This window comes from Mus caroli, chromosome X (assembly GCF_900094665.2).
Source record: "Mus caroli chromosome X, CAROLI_EIJ_v1.1, whole genome shotgun sequence".
In the NCBI taxonomy this organism is placed as follows: domain Eukaryota; kingdom Metazoa; phylum Chordata; class Mammalia; order Rodentia; family Muridae; genus Mus; species Mus caroli.
The window spans coordinates 6,920,651-6,932,052 of record NC_034589.1 but is presented as its reverse complement, the minus strand read 5'-3'; the positions used below and the strand labels follow the sequence as shown (position 1 = coordinate 6,932,052).

At 43.6% G+C, this 11,402-nt stretch overlaps 1 protein-coding gene across 4 annotated transcripts in view; it reads right to left on the bottom strand.

Moving 5' to 3' along the window:
- Positions 1–11,402, bottom strand: part of Usp9x (ubiquitin specific peptidase 9 X-linked) — a 119,474-nt gene that overhangs the window by 87,172 nt on the left and 20,900 nt on the right. The window contains exons 1-2 of one of the 4 annotated variants that reach the window (XM_029473259.1): positions 4,580–4,774; positions 3,995–4,105 (exon numbers count right to left, since the gene is read on the bottom strand). The exons of 1 other annotated variant lie outside the window; for it this stretch is intronic. The gene's annotated coding sequence lies outside the window, so the exon portion shown is untranslated. Of the gene's footprint in view, positions 1–3,994; positions 4,775–11,402 lie in introns of those variants that run through there. 2 more of the 4 variants (XM_029473260.1, XM_029473261.1) reach the window with 2 other exon arrangements.

The following is an 11,402-nucleotide window of genomic DNA, read 5'->3' as shown; positions in this document are numbered from 1 at the left end:
AAAAAAAAAAAAAAAAAGAATGATCATCGATGGGCTGGAGAGATGACTCAGAGGGTAAGAGCACTAACTGCTCTTCCAGAGGTCCTGAGTTCAAATCCCAGCAACCACATGGTGGCTCACAACCATTCACAACCATCTGTGATAGAATCTGATGCCCTCTTCTGGTGTGTCTGAAGAGAGTGATACTGTACTCATATACATAAAGTAAATAAATATTTTTAAAAAAGAATGATCATAGAGATAAGAGATGTAACTTGGTGGTAGCACTTAACTGCCCTAGGAAACAAGGCACATAAACCCAACATCTGTTGTGGCTATTTTCATTCCATGATTATCAACCAACACTACAAAAATGCTAAAAGAAACCCTTAGTCTTAATTTTTTTACTGAAAGTAAAATTTTAAATTAAATGAAATTCTGAGTTCTCAAACTAGAATTACAATTTCACTGAATGTTGAGATAACATGAATTCCTAAGAAACCTATTTCAGGAATGTAAAAATTGCCTAGTATTATTTTAGTCATAAAGTCACTAACTAATAACCTATTACTCTGAACATATTAGTAGAGGTATGGAAGACACCTATTTGTTCTATTTTCCATGGCCAATCAAGCTAATTTTCAAATATCAATTTTGATAATTTTAAAAATAAAATTAATCTAAAGCTACTCTGTTACAGTGAACAAACTAAAGGTTCTAAATTTCTTTTAAAATAGTAGTCAGTATCACTTCTCTAATATGGCACTTAAGTTAAAGTACCACTAGCTAAGTATGACAGATGGCAGGCCCTCCACTGGTATAATAACAATAATACCTATATAATGTAATAAATGAGACTGTTTAAATGATTAGCAGTGTAACTAATACTAAATAAGTGCTAATTATGCTGAAAATGGAAAGCAGTTAGAAAAAGCTCCATTTTCGTATTTATCTATAAAAGTTCTATAATAATATGCAACAGCCCCACAGTTTTAACTGATACAGTATCAGAATCATTCACAGTACTCTTAAAATATAGCTTCTATTCAGTCCCATATCAGATAAACAAAACCACTAGCAAGTGAGTCTAACATCCAGAGTATGAATGAAGCAAATCCTTCCCAAACACTTGTAAAAGCACAAGACAGCAACAAATAACATGGTTCTCAAAGATGCAGATCCTAAAACAATGAAAGGGAAACTAGACTTGTTTCTCAATTTCAAGATTCAGAAAACTTACCAGCAAGAAAAGAAACATAATATGCAAAATAATAAAAGTATTGTGTTTTTAAAATAAAATTCAAGTAGTTCAACAACCACAAAATATTTCACTTCATAGGGGACCAAAGACTAATCCATATATATACATGTGTGTGTTATTTTTTAAATTATTTACTTATTTATTTTATGTATATGACTACAATGTCAGTGTCTTCTGACATACCAGAAGAGGGCATCAGATCCTATTACAGATGTTTGTGAGCCAACATGTGGTTGCTAGGACTTGAACTCTGGAAGAGCAGTCTGTGCTCTTAACCACTGATCCATTGATTCTCCAGCCCATGTGGGTTAATTTTAAATTAGTGTGTGTGTGTGTGTGTGCGCGCGCGCATGTCAGAGGGGTGTCATATCCCCTGGAACTGGAGTTACAGTCTGTGGGCTGCCTGATGTGGATGCTAGAACTCCAACTTGGATTCTCTGCAGGAACTCTAATCGTAACTACTGAGCCAGTTTTTCAGCCCCAGACATCACTATATAGTTCAAGTAATTTTCTCTCACCTGCTTTAAATAATAATAAAATTCTAGAAATATAAAAACTTTAAAAATCGATCCATTAAATAGAAAAAATAAACGAATATTATGTTTTCATGTGTTTAACTCATCAATAACTAAATGACTGGCATATGACAAACATCTGTAAGTAGCTTTAATTAAAATTATGTCAAAAAATAAATTGAAGAGACACCACTAAATTGCTCTTCTAGAGATTATCAGGAAATCTATTTCAAGATGCTAAAAGACAAAAGAACCAAAGTAAATCCTATTGGATGGAGCATTCCACTGATAGGAAATGAAGGGATCCCCATGAAATGCTCCATAATTTAAGGAGGAAATCTCTTCAAAGTTACTCTCAGAAAAAGAAAAAAAAAAAACCTAAGATTCTTGTCGGTGCTGTTCTGGTCCTTAATCCTTCCAGATAGTCCCTTCGATTCTACCAAGGTCAGCAAACAAAAGGAAGCAACAGCAGAACATTAAGATGACAGCGTATTTCTGTAGGGGGGTGGGAGGGTTAAGAAAAAGCATGAAGACATTCATATAGCTTAAAAGACTTTTTAGTAAGAGAAAACAAAAAATACTTTTTCTTCTTATTTTCACCCTTGAAACATTAAATTCCAAATACTTCTGGCTTTCATTCTACCCAAACACTAGAACAATAAAGTATAAAGGGTTAAAGTCACAAGTATGACAAAGCAAGTAAGTTTAAACATTGCAAAAATAAATGTTGCTATGTCTGTATATTTAATACCTAAATCTTCTAAGAATTGAAAGACATTTTGCTGAAGCCAAAATGGCAGCCTGATGATTCAGTAGACTAGAAGGATCTAAAGAAGAGTTTGTAGTCTGTATTTTTAATTAAGCTCAAGTGTCAAACCTAGTCATGGTTAACCAATCCTTATAATAAATGAAGCTAATGAGCTCTTTTATTACTGGCTACAGAGTTCCCAGGTAAGTACACCCAAAATAATTCTTCATAAGTCAAATATACAAAGAGATGCAAGGCTGGTGGGTTTTAAGGTTAAAAAAAATTATTTCAAATGCCTCTCCTACTAACAGAAACATAAAAATATTACCAAAACCCCACAATTCCTTCATTTACAATCAACGACCCTCTGTGGCAATTACACACACCTGTAAACTGTGGCTGTGAAAATTCAATTAACGGTGTTAACTACAGAACTTTCAAAATAATAATTTAAGCACGTCGTATCTAAAAATCTTATCATTCCAGTCTCTGAAGAAATCCAAACAGAAACTAAACCCCCAGCTTCGCACCTGTTTAACCTAAATATTTCACAATGAATGAAAAACAAGCCATTTATCAAGCCTGCAGCCTCACATCAACCAGCATCTCAAGGTTTTATCAGTTACAAACTTGCACATACTAGTATTTCCTTTTTTCGTCTTCGTTTTTTCCTCCTTCTTCAGGAACAGCTAAAAATACAAAGGTGGTCAGTCTACTGTCGCTTGGAAGCGATTTCAGCATCAAAACATCCTTCCGGGCCTTTGGCCCACCGAGAGCAGCCAGAGCGGGGCGAGGGAGGTGTAGGGGGAGCGATAACCAGCTCGGCCTTCTCAGGGCACCGGGCCGCCGAACGACTGCGGGTTATCGCGGGAGGGCGGCGAGGAGGCCAACTCGTCCGCGGGCCTGATAGCCAGGCGTCGCCGGGGCCTAGCGCTCCCGCTCCAAATCACTCCACCTCAGTAATGGCGTTCGGTGTCAAGTGGAACAGGCCGAGGGCGTCCGCCGCCCGGTTAAGGGGCGCGCGAACCAACCGTCCCCGCCCCCGCCCCCGCCCGCGCCCCCGACGTGCCCGCGCCCCCGCGCGCTCCCGATCGACCTCCCGCGCGGGTGGAGGGGCGGCACGGCGCGCCGGAGTCTCCATCCTCCTCCTTCTCCTCCTCCTCCTCCTCTCCACTCCCGTCAGGCCGGGAAGGGGGAGGAAGGGGGAGGGCCGGAGCCGTCAGCCATTTTCCCTGCCAGTCCAAAACACACACGCACACACAGCGCCACGCTCACTCACGGACACGGACACACGCTCGCGGGTCGCCGGCCGCGCGCACCACGGAGGCTCGCGCGCGTCCGCGACGGCCCGGGCTCGGGGCGACCCCCACCCCCACCCCGGCAGCCAGGCCCCCAAGGGAGGACCGCTTAGGCACACACACCCCCTCGCGCCGTCCTCCCCAGCCCTCCAGCCAGACGGAGGCCCCGGGCGCCGCCGGGCTCGGTACTCACCAAACACAACCCGGGAGTCTCCTACGAAGCGGGCCACGCGGAGGCGGGAGACGAGATGCAAAAGCTCGATCCCGGGACCGGGCCTAACCTGGGAGCATCCCAAGCCGGGGGCTGGCGAGGGACAAAAATATGAGAGGCTGCGGATGGCGGGCGGGCTCGCGACGCGTACGGACCAGAGGTCTGGCCCTCACCCTGGCCGCCCTAGGGCAGCGGTGACAACGGCCGCCGCCTCCCTCTCGGCCGGCCGCAGCCCTCTTCCCCCTTCTCCCCTCAGGCTCGGGCGCTGAGCTCAGACAAGCTCCGGGCAGTGCGTTTCTCCTGCGTCACCTCCTCCTGCTCCTCCTCCTGCAGCGGCAGTTTCACCTTCCCCTAGTCGCCGCCTCTGTCCCCCCACTCCAGGCCTGCTCGCTTAGCTACCGCTCCTGTCCTCACTCCCGTCACCCACCCCAAGCCCTGGGGCGGTAAAGGCGGCCGCCTCCCTGGAGGGCGAGGCGGTGGCGGCCGGCTCCCGCGAGGCCTGGGAGCCGGTGCAGGCAGGGAGGGGGTTCGCTGGGACAGGGAGGAGGGCCCCAATGGGCCGTTTACCGAGAGCTTGCGGCTCCGCCACCGGCGGACTCTAGCTTCCGCAGCCTTGGGTACCACGGCCTCGTCAATATGGCGGACCCAACAAATCAAGAAAGAAAAGACAAAAAGAAAAAGAAAACCCGCACGGCCAGTGGCAGTGGCGGTGGCGATGGCGGTGGCGGAGGCGGCAGCGACGGCGGCGACGGCGGCAGCAACAGCAGCGGCAGCGCAGACTCCCACTAGTCTCAGCGCCGCCCAAGGCTCAGCGCTTCTCCGCCCCCATCAGGGCCCTCCCCCTCCAAGCCCCGCCCTCAGCGCCCGGCCCGGCCCCTCCCCTTGCCCAGCCCCCCTCTGGGCCAGCTGCCCCCTCTCCCTGTCCACCTCAGCCTGTTGAGGGAATGAAAGGAAGAGCGCTGTGGGCCACTAGGGGGCCCAGACAAGGCCCCGGTCGCCTGGAACACTGCGAGCTGGGTGGGGGAGGGGAAGACAATGCTTGGGAAAGATCGTACCACCGCTTCCGGACGGCCACCGCAGGGGGTCATGCGAGGGAGCCAGAGACCCTTACAAACCGTAGGGGACCGAACCGAGAGCTGACGAAGGACTCGGACCACTCCAAAGAGGAGTGTGGGGTGGGGGAAGGGAGAGATCCGGCATGCGGCCTGGGCAAAGGGACTGACTGTCGGGAATGGCAGGGATGTGGACAGGAGAGGGTTAATAAGCACGCAAGCTGCAGCCGCGTCGCCAAGTTTGACTAGGGCTGCTTGTTTTTGTTCCATTGTGAACCATGGCCCCACCATCCAGTGCCCGGATGGTGACGTCACCGGCCTCCCCCTTTTCCGGGATGGTTCAGAGTATTGGCGGGGGGGCGGGGGGGTTGACGGAAAGATGAGATTCCTGGGTCCCGGTGCTAGGCGTTCCACCCGCCTTGCTTGAGGGTCTCGACTGCACAGCTGACCCATGTCACGTGACACGAGGATAGGACAAGCCACAGAGCAGTGGTGCCAGGTCCTGAGGGTTTGGCCACCTGCACCCAGCCGATAGGGGGAAGGTGTGGCTTGAACTCCAGAACGGGGGCGCGGGGGGGGGGGGGCTGCTTCCCACTCCACTTTGAGGGAGGCGCTTTAAGCAGCTCATTCACACGATCCTGCAGCATCAGTACCTAAAAGCATTTCGTCAGTCTTAAAGGCATAGTGACTGGGACCGAGGACATTTTGGACACCGGAATCCTTACAACAGTAAAGACAAAAAATTATACACCGTCCTAGACACCTTAGCTACTCAGTAATACTAAATGTAGCAAAATGAACTTCTATTGCACCGTCCTAGACACCTTAGCTACTCAGTAATACTAAATGTAGCAAAATGAACTTCTATTGCCATATCATCAACACCATTCAGTGTGAGAACCTGGGAGGGACTTATGAACCCGTCCGCTATGTCAGGGACTATTTTCTGCATATGGAGAATCCGAACTACAAGCTGCGGAGGAAAAACTTAACAGAGCAATTTCAAACGTTGTAGGTTTGAAACGATTCTATAATTTACCTAAAATTCACAAATGAAGAGAAAATGAATATAATTACTGATCGATATTTCATTTTGACTTAAAAATGCCTGTTGGCAGCAAATCTCATTTAAAAATCATTATAAAATACTATAAAGTTAATTATATTTCATATAGAATAGTTGAACTTATGCTATAAACAGTCATTCCTTTAAAAATTTTTTTTCTATTTATTTCATGTATGTGAGTACATTGTACCTGTCTTCAGACACAGCAGAAGAAGACATTGGAACCCATTACCGATGGCTGTGAGCCACCATGTGGTTGCTGGGGATTGAACTCAGGAGCTTTGGAAGAGCAACCAGTGCTCTTAACCGCTGAGCCATCTCTCCATCCCAACACAGTACTTTCTAATAAAGGAATGTTCAATGGAATCCCAAAGAATTTAGGTGACAGCATGTTGCCGGTGTAATTTTTTGAACCATTTCTCTATACAGCACAAGACTGTTTTCACCACAAAACTAAAAGCTTACCCTAAACACATTATTTATAGTCCTTATAATTCTTATCACATGCAATCTTGTTTATATAATTACTTCCGTGCATGCTTTCCCTTGCTTATGGAGCCTCCAGAGAGAGCCTACCAACCATGTAACACTTAATTTGCTAAGTACATGGTATGGTGGGTTTATTTCATCCTCAGAACCCTCTGAAACAGACGGATAGGTATTTCTAGCCTTGACTTTAGGTAGGAAAACAAAACAGGTAGATCATCAGTTTAAGAGCAAAAAGCCTGTTAAGTACATGTAGTTCTTTTAGCCATATCTAAAGTGCATCCTTAACAGAAATGTCCACAGTAGCCAATTCTATTCAGCATTACACTTGAGGTTCTAGTCAGAGAAGGAGAAGAAATGAAAGATACCCAGATAAGAAAGGAACAATTAAAACTTTCCTCACGAATAACATAATCTTATTCAGGGAAAACCTTAGGTAACTCAATATAAAAAAAAATAAAACTAATACATGATTTTTAACAAGACTAAGGCTAGAGATCTGTCTACCTCCATTCATCCTCTCAAAAAAAAAAGCTATCACATTATACCCTATAAATATGATTACTATGTGTCAATTTAAAAATAACAATCTAACTCTTTTTAAACAACCTACAGAATGTTTTTTTAAAGTCTCTGTAAATCATTTATCTAATAAGAAATTAACATCCACAATATTAACTTCAACTCAACAAACAGCAAAACAAAACCCTTCAATAAAGAAGTAAGCAAAAGGGTCTAGATGACTTCTAGGACATCCAGGACTACACAGAAAAACTCTGCCCAAAATACCAGCAAAACCAAAAATAAAACAAAACAAAAAAGCAAAAGGGGCTGGTGAGATGGCTCAGTGGGTAAAGGGGCTTGCTATGAAGCCTGACAACCTGAGTTTGATCCTTGGAACCCACATGGTGGAAGAAGTAAATAGGCTCTTTCAAGTTGTGCTCTGAACTCTTGTAATGCATGTACGTGCACGCATGCACACACACACACACACACAATTTTTAAAATGTAAAAACTAAGCAAAGGGAAATGGGTAGAAGGCAGTTACAGTTGTTATCCCAGCACAGCAGAGGCAAAGGCAGAGGCCAAGGCCAGAGAGGCAGAGAGGAAGAGAGGCAGAGAGAGAGGCAGAGGCAGAGGCAGGACAATGTTCAGTTTGAGTCCAGCCTGGGTTATATAGTCAAACTCTATCTCAAAAAGGTAAAATTAAAATTTAAAAATAAAAATAGGCAAAGTATTTGAACACACACTCATCAAATGTGAATGGCCAATAAATACACGAAAAAATAAATACCTAACATGTCCATTCATTAGAGAAATGCAAATCAAAACCATGTGGGATAACACTACATAGTCATTAGAAATACTATTGCAGAAAAAAGAAGCTATCTAGCAAGGAGATAATGATTGCCAAGATGCAGAGAAATTGAAATTCTACATTGCTGGTGGAGCTGCTACTGAAAGCCATAAGGCAGATCTTCAAAAAAAGAGAAAAAAAAACCCAAACATAACATTACTAATTCTACTTCTAGATAAAGCTCAAAGAACTGAAAGCAGGGACCCAAACAATTGCTTGTATACCAAAGTTCATAGTCACAATAGCCAAATGTGGGAACCACCCAAATGTTGAGTAGATGAATGGATAAACAAAATGTGGGAGATACATATAATGAATATTACTCAGCCTTAAAAAGGAATAAGTCTCTGACAGACACTAGAACATACATGTACCTTGGAAACATACTGAGTAAAATAAGCCAGACACAAAAGCTCCTATGTGATTTCACTGCTGTACCAAGAGTAGACAAAGTAGGATAGAGGCTGCTGGAGCAGGAGGGATAAGGAAGATGGGAGCTTCGGTTTTAGGGACATGGGATTTCCATGGAGATGATAAAAAATGGTACAATACGGTTAATGTACTTAATGCCACAGTACAGCACAGTTAAGGTAATTACAATGGTAAATTTTAGGTATTTCTAAGGGTGAAAGGCTAAGGATGCACCTCTGTAATGCCTAGCACAAGTGAGGCTCTGGAATCAATCCTCAGAGCTCTCCCAACCCCATTCAAAGAGGAAAATATTCCAATCAAATATTGGTAATTTTCTATGGGGATCTACATATTCTACTCTTAGCAGCACGTCTGGTTTTAAGTCTTAGTTGTCCAGCTACTCCCCAGGAGGATGTGTACACTTGGCTCCCAGGCTGGGTATGGCTACCGGACTGCCCTCTGTGACATCCTGCATTCAGTTCATGAGACAGGATAAGAAGTAAGGTCAATGCCACAGGATAACTGAAATGAAAACCCACTATATTCAAGCCTCTTCTTCTCACTCCCTTTATCTTGGTTTCTCTTTTCTAACACTTGTCCTTTCAGATTGAAGACTGATTTTTTTTTAACTTCCTGGTTCTTTACCATCAGGACAGAACTTTATTATATTCCATTTTCTCATAAAATTTCCCATTGCATTCCATCCCCTCTCCAACTCAACCCAAAAAATATTTGCTAAGTATATTCATTGCTTACTAGCATACATCCTGAAATGTAGGCTTTCTTGAGGACAAATTTCAAAGAAGTTCTGTAGGCAAGGGGTTAAATGTTTCTCCCTATAAAAAAATCTCTCATTAGGAATGATCTGTTGGGAGCTGGAGAGATGGCTCAGCGGTTAAGAGCACTGACTGCTCTTCCAGAGGTCCTGAGTTCAATTCCCAGCAACTACATGGTGGCTCACAACCATCTGTAATGGGATATCATGCCCTCTTCTGGTGTGTCTGAAGACAGCAACAGTGTACTAATATAAATTAAAACCAAACCAAAACAAAACAAAAAACCCAAAAATTTAAAAAAAGAGAAATGATCTGCCCATCTTGCTCTGACGGTGCCTCTCTGAAACTAACCTATTTGCAGTCGAGGACTTGGATATAACATCCAGCAAGAACACCAAGAATAACCCTGAGGTTGGAGCAGCTCTGTGTCTCAGGGATACACACACAAAGGAGACATGTCCTATACTTGCCTACTTGAGAGAGTTAAAGTAAATTCTTTGCTCCTGGTATCTGTACCAGCAGTCACCAATGAATATCATAGCCATTACAAGGAAAACATCAATGCTAAGCTAGTTTATGATTATTATCAAATCAAAGAATATTTAAGATTATTAAATATGGGAGGCTGGAGAGATGACTCAGCGGTTAAGAGCACTGACTGTTCTTCCAGAGGTCCTGAGTTCAAATCCCAGCAACCACATGGTGGCTCACAACCATCTGTAAAGGGATCTGATGCCCTCTTCTGGTGTGTCTGAAGGCAGCTACAGTGTGCTCATCATATAATAAATAGATAAATCTTTTTAAAAAAAGATTATTAAATATTTCTTGAGAGTTTACAGTTTATATATGAAATAGGATAGTTGTCTCAAATTTCATAATAAAGCCTTAATATATTTGATATTAAGTTGTGAAACTGAACAGAAATTTCTAAACTATTCACAAGAAAGCCATTTTAATCAATTATGTTTTCCCCTCCTGGATTTTATGCTATTTTCATTTTTTCAAGTATTTACAACTTGTAATTAGTGGCGATTCCTTTTTTTGTTGTTGTGAATATTCTCTTTTCTATTTTGTATTTTAATTTTGAAAAGTTTGCGGAAAGCTTCCTAGATTGTGTCAGATTTCACAAAGCCCAGGTTTTCCCCCATTATCTCATTAGAAACTCTGAATCAAGCCTGGCAGTGGTGGCTCACACCTTTAATCCCAGCACAGAGGCTGAGGCAGGCAAATGTCTGAGTTCCAGAGCAGCCTGGTGTACAGAGTGAGTTCCAGAACAGCTAAGGCTACAGAGGGAAACCCTCTCTCAAGGAAGGAAAGAAAGGTAGTGGGGTTGGTGGGATGACAGGACACCGACTGGGACACCAGCATCCATTTCTCTCTGCTTCCTGAGTGTGGATGTCTCAAGCTAGATAGATATATATGTACAACAGTGAGCCAAAATAAATCCTTCCTTCCTTAAGTTGTTTCTGCTATGGTTTTGTGATAGCTTCTTCCAGTGAATACACAACACAAAATTGTTTGCAGCAACCTTTTAAAAGCCAAAAAAAAAAAAAACCCACAACGCACACACATGTAACAAGATGGCATAGTTTCCGCCTTGATTTTCTTCCTTCCTTTCTTTTCTTTTCTTTTCTTTTCTTTTCTTTTCTTTTCTTTTCTTTTCTTTTCTTTTCTATTTGCTTTGAGACAGGGTCTCTCTCCATAGCCCTAACTGTCCTGAAATTCACTATGTAGACCAGACTAGTCTCAAACTTACAGAACTCCATCAACCTCTGCTTCTTGAGTGCTGGGATTAAAAGTATGGGCACCATGACCAGCTCACCTTGGTTTTCAAGCTGATCAGTGCTCCAAGCCTGTGCAGGAAACTGCATGACTCTGCAGGATACCCAAAAGGGTCCACATGCAGGAACAAAAACAGAGGACTCACAAGGCAGCAGGCCAGACCACCAAAGATAAGAAGCCACGGAAAAGCACAGGTGACAAACACCTATTTCACTAACACGTTGCTTTTCAAACTGTTGATACTCTAAAACAGATCCCTTCGTTAATTAACACCATACCATTGTTAATACTAAGTGATTTTTTTTTTCCCTTTAAAAATGAGCACTTCCTTGCCAGGCAGTGGTGGCACATGCCTTTAATCCCAGCACTCGGGAGGCAGAGGCAGGCGGATTTCTAAGTTTGAGGCCAGCCTGGTCTACAAAGTGAGTTCCAGGACAGCCAGGGCTACACAGAGAAACCC